This window comes from Diplotaxodon limnothrissa, linkage group LG14, assembly GCF_057381915.1.
Source record: "Diplotaxodon limnothrissa isolate DT_005_m linkage group LG14, D_limnothrissa_male_GT1.1, whole genome shotgun sequence".
NCBI lineage: Eukaryota > Metazoa > Chordata > Actinopteri > Cichliformes > Cichlidae > Diplotaxodon > Diplotaxodon limnothrissa.
Window position 1 is genome coordinate 2460682 of NC_140609.1, and position 13278 is coordinate 2473959.

At 42.3% G+C, this 13278-nt stretch overlaps 1 pseudogene; it reads right to left on the reverse strand.

The window, feature by feature from the left end:
• Positions 1–953: 953 nt before the first annotated feature.
• Positions 954–10202, reverse strand: LOC146618222 (uncharacterized; annotated as a pseudogene).
• Positions 10203–13278: the final 3076 nt, after the last annotated feature.

Sequence of the window (13278 nt, forward strand, 5' to 3'; positions counted from 1 at the left end):
AAAAGTCAGCATCTGGGATTTGGTTGTTTAGGAAGAGGGGAAAGCAAGACAGCGAGAGAGAGACAGAGATCGATAGCCGGTTTTGAGATGTGGGAGATTTGTGACGTTTAGCGTGGAGTGTATAGTTAGTGTGTTGTGTAGTCATAGTTTTGCTTTGTGTGTCAGTGAGGCCACTAATGACTGTCACAAAGGCACATTGCAATGTAAACACTGTCACCAGGTGAAAACAGGAGCAGTGCTACACCTGTTGTCCTCTTGTGGTGGACATTTTTTTTACTGGCACAAGTAGTTTGTGGGGCATCTTATTGTGACACCTGATTGTTCTTTCATTTTAGTTATAGTAGTATTTTTAAATGGTTGTACCAAATTTTAAAAATGCCAGATGTATTGGTTGCATTTTCAGATAAATAGTTGTATATGTTTATAAAATGTGTGCACAACTTTTAAAAATGTACAATTTATATTTGCATTTCAAGTTATAAAAATAATTTACTCAACATGTCTGTGGTTTTGACAGTAAAAAAAACCTAACTACTAGGATTTTATGGGGTTTTTTTGTGTGATTTCAGATTTCGAGATTTCGAGAACAGTGGTTCTCGAAATGTGGTTCTCGAAATGTTTAGGCTTCCTTCACCCCCAGCACATCACATAACCATAGGGCAAGAATCCAAATTGAATATAGCCTGAATATAGCGCCACTATATACTTTTTTGCTGCATAAACCATCTTCTTTCAGCTTTGGTAAGGTGCTCACTGATGTCCAACTGAACCCCTCTCCCTCCAACTGGTATAATTTTATATCCATAGCTGATCATTTTTAATTAAAGAATGTATCACACCAGAATTGGACACGAGAAGTGTGGACAATGCTGCCTTGTCTGGCAAGTCTTGATTTCAGCAGGACATTTGAACGGCAGGATCAGAATTTAATGTGAACAACATAAATGCATGGATTAATCCTGCCTGTTGGTAGAGGAAAGTTTGGTGAAGCACGACAGAAGATTTTGTTCCTGATGAAGGAAAACAAGACAAAGAGTGCTGAATTAAAAGAACCGTCTGCCCAGCTTCAACGCGCGAATGCTACTATTAGGGAGATGCAAAGGGATCTCCAAAACATGGAGCAAAAGAATCAGGCTGTCACGGTTGTTAAAGAGTGGACTCAGGCGCGGAGCTCAGAAATAATGACAGTGCATTTATTTACAGTGCAGCAAGGTGACAACAGTTCAAATGTGCAACAATGGTGATAGTGCGTCCCTCCTTCCGTGTAAGCCCGTGCGTGGTAGTGAGTGCCCGTCTCTCCTCCAAGTGCTTCCTTAGTGTCCGTGAATCCTCCGTCAATCCCAGGCTTAGTGCAATACTCCAGCGCTGTCTGTCGCTCAGCCACACCATTAAGTAGCCCTGCTGAAGATGGTAGTTGATTGGCAGCAGCTGGTGGATTGACCGCGGGTGCGGCAGCTCCGGGCGAAAGCACTTCCGGGTCGGTACATTGTAAATAGCTGTACTTTGTGTGAAGTTGTTTTAATAAAACAAAAAAGAATAGTATATTTGTTTGTTTTTCTTTATTATAGATCTATTCACATGTACACAGCAATCACATAAAAATGAAATGCAAACTATTTACATCGCACCACACAGCTGTCATCAATCTTTAACCACAACATGAAACATTACAGGCTATTTAGAGCAGCACGTTGTTTCCAGAAGTATTTCCCAACAAGTTCAGGAAGGCACACTTTACGAAAGAAGTCTTGTGCTTGCTTTAAGCGCGGTTTCCAGAAATCCACAGCAGGGAAGACGCGAGTCACAGCAAGGTCTCTCTGTGTCCACACAACGAGGTCACAGTGGCTGGCGCCCGTAACAAAGACTCAGCGTCTCTGTTGTGTAAACACGCCAGTGATTGGGGTAATGTGGGTGAGTGTGTAGTGTAGTTGGTGTAATAGTTTTCGACTCCACACAGTCACTGCTTTGCTGTGCTTCTGCAGCGTATCCAGTAATGGTGACAAATCCTCCAGCGTTGCAATAGGAAGCTGCTCTTAAGCGCAGAAAGAATTGTTTCCAGGGATTTCTATTTGTATCCAGCTTGGCGTGCAGGATCCTTTGTGTAATCTATGCTTACATATGTATTTTACACACAGACAATGTGAAAAATACAACACATTGCTATGGATTGATGCTGAAAGTGCTAATTGCACTAAAAAATTTAGCTGAAAAAAAAAACACCAACTAAATAGATAAGCATGTCTGTTAACAAAAAAACCCAAACGCTTTACCCAACTGGGGTTTTTCAACTACCTCAGGGACAAAGCTTTACCACAATCTTCCAACTCAGACCCTGTGACAAGGTCTGTGAAAACCACGTTTTTATGCCTGAAATACTACAGTACTACAGTCCCACCAGATGAGCTCATGCAGCCTGTCACGAACCGGGACATACAACCATGACAAAACAGGAGATGCACACACAATTTATTGTGTTATTAATTTAGATGAACTGTGCTAATATAGTATACCAAAATGAAAACAATAACTCAAATTTCAGATATTTGAGGTAGTGCTGAAAATAATGGTGCCAAATAAGGCAAGAAAAACATATTTTAAAGGTGAAATATAGAGGTAAAATCAAAAATAGTCAAGAACGGCCAATTATACCCTGGACCACAGAGGGTTAAATTTGAAAACGGTTTAAAAACAAACAAACATCCCCATTCTAAAATGTCATGTGACAATCTGATTCATAAAGAGTGATGATGTCACAAGGACATGTGATGATGTCACAAGGACATGCCTTTGATCCTTTGAAGTTTTTCTATAAATAGGGGTCAGGAGCAGCAAGTTTTAGTCAGTTTGTTCGCAGCCTTCAAACGTTCGACCAGAGATACATTTGAAAGTATTTGTAAACCTCTTCAGAGTCACTGTGCACAGGATTAAAAATGGATCCACGAGAACACCAACAAGGAATAAACAATCTTGCTGCCTCTCCTTCGAGGTCTGGCCGGCCACTCACTGCAAGAGGTAAGCCTGATATGACACGATCCATTGGTGCCTCATCAGTCCAAAGGACATTACAGGAAAACTCCGACCTACATGCAAAAATTAAACAAATTGAAGAAGAGAAGCTTCAACTGGAGGAGAAGTGCAGACAATTGGAAGCACGAAATCAAGAGCTGGAAAAACAACAGCAACGCCAGCCTTGCACAAAAATTATTAGTGAGGCCTGGGAAGGAATGTTTGGTGAAGCACGAGAGAAGATTTTGGTCCTGATGAAGGAAAACAAGACAAAGAGTGCTGAATTAAAAGAAACGTCTGCCCAGCTTCAACGCGCGAATGCTACTATTGGGGAGATGCAAAGGGATCTCCAAAACATGGAGCAAAAGAATCAGGCGCTCCAAGGAACGCTTGATGAAGCTATGGAACAAACTGCACAAATCCTCGGACAGAAAAAGGAAGGGGTCACACAAATGCAGGACCAACTCAAAGGCATAAAGAAAAAATACGAAGTGCTGAAAGTCAGGCTGGATGAAACAGAGTGCAAAAATAAAGAGCTTCTTCAAGAGAAAGAGCAACAGGAAGAAGAAAAAAAACGTATTCTCCAGGACTTGGAGAGAAGAAATGAGCAGTTAGAAAAGATGCACGAGGAAAAACAACAGCAAAATACAGATAAGTGCAATCTATTAAAAGAAATGGAGCAAAGATGCCAGAAACTTGAGAAGGAAGTTGAAGAAACAACCGATCAGCTGAGAACCCTCATCCTAGAGAAAAAAGTGGTCGTGGAAAAGCTCATGGAAAAGAAGAAAAAACGTTTCCGCTTCTTCTGGAGGAGGGACACTCCTGCTTTTTCTACTTTTTCTATTTTTTCTACTGCAGAGGTCACCTCGTCTCCCTCCACCTCTGTTCCATCTTAATTTTCACCTCTCCTCTCCCCTTCTCTCCTAACACTTCTTCCCTCTCTCCTTCATCTTTTTTCACCCCAACCAGTCCCGGCAGTTGACTGCCCCTCGTGAGCCTGGTTCTGCCGGAAGTTTCTGCCCGTTTAAAGGCAGTTTTTCTTCCCCACTGTCGCCTAGTGCTTGCTCAGAGGGGATTGTTGGGGTTTTCTCTTTTCTTTTTTTTCCCTTCTTATTACCATTTTCCTTTATTTACCGATTTGTTTTGTTTACTTTTCTTTTACGTTGTTTCTTTATTTACTTGTTTAACTTTTTTTCAACTTATGTAATAAACTAATAAACCAATTGAATTTATCCTCTGCGTATTTTACATCTAATCTTTAAAGAATATTTCCAAAACATTTTCAAACATCACGATCTGTCTTTTGTTTGCTTGTTAAAACCCCATAAATGGTGAAGTAAAAACCCTGTGATATGGTTTAAAACATCAAAATAGACTCAACAACTAGTCTAAAACTAAGAGACACAGGATAAAGTTGGTGTGAAGGTTTCAGTCTGTGAATGAATCTAAGCACCATCACCTTAACTTTAAATTCATCTCTGTTACCCTCTTTGTGACTGAACTCTGACCGTGAGCACCACAGCCACTGAGCACCAGTCACACGCACTTTAAATCCATCACAGTAAACCAGTTAGTTTACCTCAGTTTGTTTTGCAGCACATTTCACAACATGCAAAAGCATAATGTGCCATGTACAGACTCAAAATCTGATTTAAAAACATGAGGACTGACCTGTAAGCTTTACATTTACAGTTTATCACATACCACTGAGCAGTTCTTACCTGTAATTCTAAGCCCTCTTCTTCCTTTTCTGGTTTAAAACATCAAATTAGACTAAACAACTAGTCTAAAACCAAGAGACACTTAAATATTAAGTTAAACCTCTGGGGTCGCCGGACGCGTCGGCGCGTCAAAATCACATGACCAATTTAAGACGACACAGCTACAAGATGCACCGATTCAGAGGCTGTATCCCAATTCAGGGTCTGCAGCCTTAAAGGCCGCATTTTAAGGCCGATTACGTCACAGCGACGCGACGAAGGCCTAAAAATAAATGTTGGTTTCAGTTCTATGAAGCTTTGAGTATTTTGGATCAGTAGCACTGCTGTGTTTGTTGCATCATATTGCTGTAATTGTTTATATGCTTTATATATTCTGAGGTAAGTTGATCGATAGTGTTACATCATATTCTATAAGGATGTTATGTGTTTGTGTACTTTCTGCCCAGTTTGACCCATTTAGCAGAAGCCAGCCTGGTTCCACTTGCCTCTTACCCGTGATTTCAGTGGAAATTTCAAATTCAGGATCTGACACACACTGTTTCATGTCCTACACAGTTCTTGCAAGTTCATAGAAATTTGTGCCTGCCCGAAGGGTAAGTTTCATGTTGGACTCATGGTTCTTTGTTAGTCCAGTTTAGGACAATGTCTCTGACGTATGTATCATATCAAATATATGTCATATCAAAACAACCCCACACCTGCAGTTGTTTCAGTTTTTCACAGGTGTTTCCTGTCAGCCGGTCAACCTCACTCAGGTGGACATCCATATCAGCCAACCAAACGACAAGCTCCTCCCTCTGTGCTTCAAATCCCTCCCATTCTGAGACCAGGAGCTGAGAGAGAGAAAACAAGGGTCAATTATAAAGAAGAGCGAAAAGTGAAACCTCCTGAGAAGGTCTGACTCGCATACCTGCAGTCGACCTATGATTGGCGTTCACGTCATCCCAGCGGCGGCCGCACTCCCTCGCCACTGCCAGCAGCCAAGTCTGCAGGGTGCCCTGGAAGAGCAGAGTTAATGTTCGACTCCTCACATCTCCAGTGGTTGTACACGTTGTCATTAACGTGGCTTCACTCCACATCAGCCGCTTTGCTAAAACACCGGTGTCAGCACATAAGGACGCTGTCAGCCTGTCAGCTACGTTGATTAGCTGCGTATATACGAATGTGAATCGCATCATTGGCTGGACTGTGGGATAAGGTGGCCTCGTTCTGATCCCATACGGGAGCAGCCAGTCACTCACTGACTAACACTGCAAAATAGAATTGTTAAAGTATTAATTTTAATTTCAATTCAGGTCAGAATTTTTTTCCGTGCGCAACGCAAATTTTCTGTGCGCAGAGACCGTGCCAGCAGTGCGCAATTGCGCACGCGTGCAGCTTAGAGGGAACATTGCACTGTAGGGATGTTTTCGGCAGCAGGAACTGGGAAATGACTCAAGGATGAGGGAAAGAGCAATGCAGCACCATACGTAAACATCCTTGATGATAACTTGCTCAAGGGCACTATAACAGGACAGTGATGCTAAGCACACAGTTAAGATAACAAAGGAATAAATGGTATATGCCACATTTCTCTAGAAGGCTCTGCTGTTTTTCCTGCAGCAGCACGCAGCTGTCCGAGCGGACGTTTGAACAGTGGAGAAGTTCCCACGTGAAGAACGACGAACAAAGTGCCAGCCACTGCAGCACCATGCTGCCTTTCCAATACAGTTACATTAGCAGATAATTTCCTTTTCTCGGGATGTAACGGCCACTAAACACTTTGCACACACAACACATTTACAGTAAACACTGCACACATTTGCTTTATTAGATTTTTACAGTAACGTTGCATTTTAAGCCTTTTAAATGGTCAAATAAAGTATATAAATATATTTCAAATGCATTTTATCTAACCATCAAAGTCTTAAGTCTCACAGATTTCCCTTTGGTAAACTGTCTTTCTGGGGGAATAACAGCAATGACAATGCAGGTGTTCAAGTACTGCTGACATTCCAAAGACTTCCTGTCCCCTCTAAATGACAAAAGCATTATTCCACAGTGTCAAGGTAACAGGATGAGCCTCATCTGCCAAATGCAAAATCAAATGTGATTTAAAAAGAGAAATCGAGCTCTTAGTTTCTTCCAGGTGCTCGATGTGTGTCCATATGCACCACACCTGCAGAGAAAACATCTGTGAGAGAGTTCTCCAGTGGACCGTTTGGGTTCATGTTTCAGACACATGAGCGTTTGCCACATAACCTCAGCTGACAGAGCCAGCACTCGGCCTGCAACCAGCAGCAACATCCCCACATGCTGGATCCACAGAGGCAGCTCCAACCAGTGGGACAGCCCTCCCACTGGCATGGATACAGCCACACAGGGAGGCAAGCCGCCCACCACCCAAACTCCCAGAGGTGTCCGAAACCCCGGCAGCAAGACATTTATGTGGAGCTGTGTACCAGCACTAGCTCAAACACGTTGGCAGGAGGATTACCGTTTGCCATGACAGCCTGTACGAGTGGGGGGCTGCTGCCGAAGCTGTTCTTCCACTGCGCCCCCGGGTGTTGTGGTTATCCATGAACACACACCACTCCAGTGCAGACACCATCCAACCCCACAGCAATTCAATGCACCACCGCTGTTAGTGTGGCACAAATGTTAAGGCGGCAAAGAACTGCAGAGTTTTTCTGATTCCTCTCGTGTTTTTGTGATTCATCTGCCCCCCCCCCCCCTCTCATTTCCCCCCATTCATAAGCTCCTCCTCCAAGTACTCCTCCCATCTTCAAAATACTCTCTCCCTCTCTGTCCTTCTGCACGTCCTTTTCAGCTTAATGTCTCTGTTGGTTGTTTTCTCCTTCCTCAGTCTCCACCTTCACAACTCATAATACGCCTTTACTTCACCTCGCTGCTTATCCCACTTTACTTTTGAATACTTCCTCATCCCACCACCAAGCCTCCTTGTTCCATTTCCTCTGTGCAGAGGCTGCCCCGAACACCTCCTCAGCAGGTTGATTACGGCTTTAGTCACCAATACCTCATCTCAAGTCTTTCCTGACTTCTGCACAACATTTTTTGCTGGTATTTAAGTACAGCCTCGTTTTCATCGCCTTGTGCATGTGTGATGATGTGCTTCAAACGTAAGACCTTAAGCAGCAGACTCCACAGCATGCCTCTGCCCAGGTTATCGACAGCTACATCCAGCCATGCTGCAAACCTGGAGGTCAGGCCCAGCCTCCTTGCCAGCCAGCCGTCCACTGCTGCACAGAGAACAGTGGGGCTTAGATGGGATTAAACAGTTCTTATCTGCACTAAGAACAGTGTGAAGCTCATATTCAAGCAGCCCATGCAGACAGTTCTTACTTGTCATATGGAAAACACAAGTGATAAAAACTTCATCAAAGCTTAATGGACTCCGCCATAATATATTATTGCTTATAGATAAAAAGCTGGTGTCAAAACATCATCACCAGGACCCTGAATTCACCCGCAATGTACATCAGGACAAAACATGGACTCACAAAGACCAGCACCTTACTAATACCTTAATAATGCTTAATAGTGCAGCATTGTTATAAAGTGCTACACTTATTTCCTGAACGTTTACATTAGTCACACATCACTGTCAACATTATACTCAAACAGACCATTTATACTATCATATATAACTCACTGTAGCTAATTCATTTCTACGTTACTCCCTTCCTTCTTTGGTTATTTCAGCACTACCTGCACAGTTACGTTGTTACATTATCTGTGCAAAATCGACAAAAATCTGTTTCTTCAGTTATTTATAAAGATCTGTTCAGGGTTTACGGATGGGTGACAAATTAAAGGAAAACTTAGCAAAGTCTCTTAGTACAGTTTTAGGATTAAAATAGGAGCTTCCATGCTCTGTGAGAAAAGAAGGAGGACAAATCAGGCCTGATTGTTTAAGACCTTGTATGTGAGGAGCAGGATTTTGAATTCTGGATTTAACAGGAAGCCAAAACAGGAGAAATCTGCTCTCTCTTTCTAGTCCCTGTCAGGACTCTTGCTGCAGCATTTTGGATCAGCTGAAGGCTTTTCAGGGAGTTTTTAGGACTTCCTGATAATAATGAATTACAGTCGTCCAGCCTGGAAGTAATAAATGCATGAACTAGTTTTTCAGCGTCACTCTGAGACAGGATATTTCTAATTTTAGAGATGTTGCGCAAATGGAAGAAAGCAGTCTTACATATTTGTTTAATATGTGCATTGAAGGACATGTCCTGGTCAAACATGACTCCAAGGTTCCTCACAGCGTTACTGGAGGCCAAGGTAATGCCATCCAGAGTAAGAATCTGGTTAGATACCATATTTCTAGGCTTTTCAGGGCCGAGTACAATAACCTCAGTTTGATCTGAATTAAGAAGCAGAAAGTTAGCGGCCATCCAGGTCTTTATGTCTTTAAGACATTCCTGCAGTTTAACTCATTGGTGTGTGTTATCTGGCTTCATGGACAGATAGAGCTGGGTGTCATCTGCATAGCAGTGTAAATGTATGCTATGTCTTCTAATGATGCTGCCTAAGGGAAGCATGTATAATGTAAACAGAATTGGTCCTAGCACTGAACCCTGTGGAACTCCATAATTAACCTCAGTGTGTGAAGAGGACTCTCCATTTACATGCACAAACTGGAGTCTATTAGATAGATATGATACAAACCACTGCAGTGCAGTACCTGTAATACCTACAGCATGTTCTAATCGCTCTAATAGGATATTATGGTCGACAGTATCGAACGCTGCACTAAGGTCCAGCAGGACAAGCACAGAGATGAGTCCACTGTCAGAGGCCATAGAAGGATCCTTTTAAATAGTCCAGAGTATGTGAAGCATTGTGGGTTAATTTATTATTAAACTGAGGCAGATAAAGTGCTTGAAGTTTACAGAATAAAGCGCTGTATGGTTAAAGGTAACTTTGAGTCTAAAGTGCCTTATGTGGTCTGTAAGACCTAAAAAAAGTATTTTAAATAGTCTTGAAATGCCCCTCTTCACATATGGTACATGTATGATCAACTGCATATACCTGCTTAGGAGAAATGCAGAAATTATTCAAGTTATTTTCAGCAAAGTCATTCAAAAGTTGTGCTCACAGATCCAGCGAGCTAAGCAGAGGGTGCATTACCATCAAGAGATACACGCAGTGAGTAAAGAGGGAGAAACACTACTGGTAAGCAGCCCATGCAGCAAACACCAGCCAATCCTGATGTATCCTGAAAAACACAGAGACATGACAAACTGAGACTCACACAGTACTTGATACACTTAAGGCCAGCTCACAATTTCTACACATTTTTCAAGTGTGGTCATTCTGCTTCAGCAGCTTCCCAACACACCGAAATGCTCCAGCAGGCAACAAGCTGCTTTATGTTCACAGCACCAGTTAAGTGACTCGTTATACAAACACACAGCAATGTAACACAACTGAGTGTTTCTCACCAACAATATTCGGCCAGTACTTGAACACCTGCATTGTCATTGCTGTTATTCCCCCAGAAAGACAGTTTACCAAAGGGAAATCTGTGAGACTTAAGACTTTGATGGTTAGATAAAATGCATTTGAAATATATTTATATACTTTATTTGACCATTTAAAAGGCTTAAAATGCAACGTTACTGTAAAAATCTAATAAAGCAAATGTGTGCAGTGTTTACTGTAAATGTGTTGTGTGTGCAAAGTGTTTAGTGGCCGTTACATCCCGAGAAAAGGAAATTATCTGCTAATGTAACTGTATTGGAAAGGCAGCATGGTGCTGCAGTGGCTGGCACTTTGTTCGTCGTTCTTCACGTGGGAACTTCTCCACTGTTCAAACGTCCGCTCGGACAGCTGCGTGCTGCTGCAGGAAAAACAGCAGAGCCTTCTAGAGAAATGTGGCATATACCATTTATTCCTTTGTTATCTTAACTGTGTGCTTAGCATCACTGTCCTGTTATAGTGCCCTTGAGCAAGTTATCATCAAGGATGTTTACGTATGGTGCTGCATTGCTCTTTCCCTCATCCTTGAGTCATTTCCCAGTTCCTGCTGCCGAAAACATCCCTACAGTGCAATGTTCCCTCTAAGCTGCACGCGTGCGCAATTGCGCACTGCTGGCACGGTCTCTGCGCACAGAAAATTTGCGTTGCGCACGGAAAAAAATTCTGACCTGAATTGAAATTAAAATTAATACTTTAACAATTCTATTTTGCAGTGTTAGTCAGTGAGTGACTGGCTGCTCCCGTATGGGATCAGAACGAGGCCACCTTATCCCACAGTCCAGCCAATGATGCGATTCACATTCGTATATACGCAGCTAATCAACGTAGCTGACAGGCTGACAGCGTCCTTATGTGCTGACACCGGTGTTTTAGCAAAGCGGCTGATGTGGAGTGAAGCCACGTTAATGACAACGTGTACAACCACTGGAGATGTGAGGAGTCGAACATTAACTCTGCTCTTCCAGGGCACCCTGCAGACTTGGCTGCTGGCAGTGGCGAGGGAGTGCGGCCGCCGCTGGGATGACGTGAACGCCAATCATAGGTCGACTGCAGGTATGCGAGTCAGACCTTCTCAGGAGGTTTCACTTTTCGCTCTTCTTTATAATTGACCCTTGTTTTCTCTCTCTCAGCTCCTGGTCTCAGAATGGGAGGGATTTGAAGCACAGAGGGAGGAGCTTGTCGTTTGGTTGGCTGATATGGATGTCCACCTGAGTGAGGTTGACCGGCTGACAGGAAACACCTGTGAAAAACTGAAACAACTGCAGGTGTGGGGTTGTTTTGATATGACATATATTTGATATGATACATACGTCAGAGACATTGTCCTAAACTGGACTAACAAAGAACCATGAGTCCAACATGAAACTTACCCTTCGGGCAGGCACAAATTTCTATGAACTTGCAAGAACTGTGTAGGACATGAAACAGTGTGTGTCAGATCCTGAATTTGAAATTTCCACTGAAATCACGGGTAAGAGGCAAGTGGAACCAGGCTGGCTTCTGCTAAATGGGTCAAACTGGGCAGAAAGTACACAAACACATAACATCCTTATAGAATATGATGTAACACTATCGATCAACTTACCTCAGAATATATAAAGCATATAAACAATTACAGCAATATGATGCAACAAACACAGCAGTGCTACTGATCCAAAATACTCAAAGCTTCATAGAACTGAAACCAACATTTATTTTTAGGCCTTCGTCGCGTCGCTGTGACGTAATCGGCCTTAAAATGCGGCCTTTAAGGCTGCAGACCCTGAATTGGGATACAGCCTCTGAATCGGTGCATCTTGTAGCTGTGTCGTCTTAAATTGGTCATGTGATTTTGACGCGCCGACGCGTCCGGCGACCCCAGAGGTTTAACTTAATATTTAAGTGTCTCTTGGTTTTAGACTAGTTGTTTAGTCTAATTTGATGTTTTAAACCAGAAAAGGAAGAAGAGGGCTTAGAATTACAGGTAAGAACTGCTCAGTGGTATGTGATAAACTGTAAATGTAAAGCTTACAGGTCAGTCCTCATGTTTTTAAATCAGATTTTGAGTCTGTACATGGCACATTATGCTTTTGCATGTTGTGAAATGTGCTGCAAAACAAACTGAGGTAAACTAACTGGTTTACTGTGATGGATTTAAAGTGCGTGTGACTGGTGCTCAGTGGCTGTGGTGCTCACGGTCAGAGTTCAGTCACAAAGAGGGTAACAGAGATGAATTTAAAGTTAAGGTGATGGTGCTTAGATTCATTCACAGACTGAAACCTTCACACCAACTTTATCCTGTGTCTCTTAGTTTTAGACTAGTTGTTTAGTCTATTTTGATGTTTTAAACCATATCACAGGGTTTTTACTTCACCATTTATGGGGTTTTAACAAGCAAACAAAAGACAGATCGTGATGTTTGAAAATGTTTTGGAAATATTCTTTAAAGATTAGATGTAAAATACGCAGAGGATAAATTCAATTGGTTTATTAGTTTATTACATAAGTTGAAAAAAAGTTAAACAAGTAAATAAAGAAACAACGTAAAAGAAAAGTAAACAAAACAAATCGGTAAATAAAGGAAAATGGTAATAAGAAGGGAAAAAAAAGAAAAGAGAAAACCCCAACAATCCCCTCTGAGCAAGCACTAGGCGACAGTGGGGAAGAAAAACTGCCTTTAAACGGGCAGAAACTTCCGGCAGAACCAGGCTCACGAGGGGCAGTCAACTGCCGGGACTGGTTGGGGTGAAAAAAGATGAAGGAGAGAGGGAAGAAGTGTTAGGAGAGAAGGGGAGAGGAGAGGTGAAAATTAAGATGGAACAGAGGTGGAGGGAGACGAGGTGACCTCTGCAGTAGAAAAAATAGAAAAAGTAGAAAAAGCAGGAGTGTCCCTCCTCCAGAAGAAGCGGAAACGTTTTTTCTTCTTTTCCATGAGCTTTTCCACGACCACTTTTTTCTCTAGGATGAGGGTTCTCAGCTGATCGGTTGTTTCTTCAACTTCCTTCTCAAGTTTCTGGCATCTTTGCTCCATTTCTTTTAATAGATTGCGGTTGTCTGTATTTTGCTGTTGTTTTTCCTCGTGCATCTTTTCTAA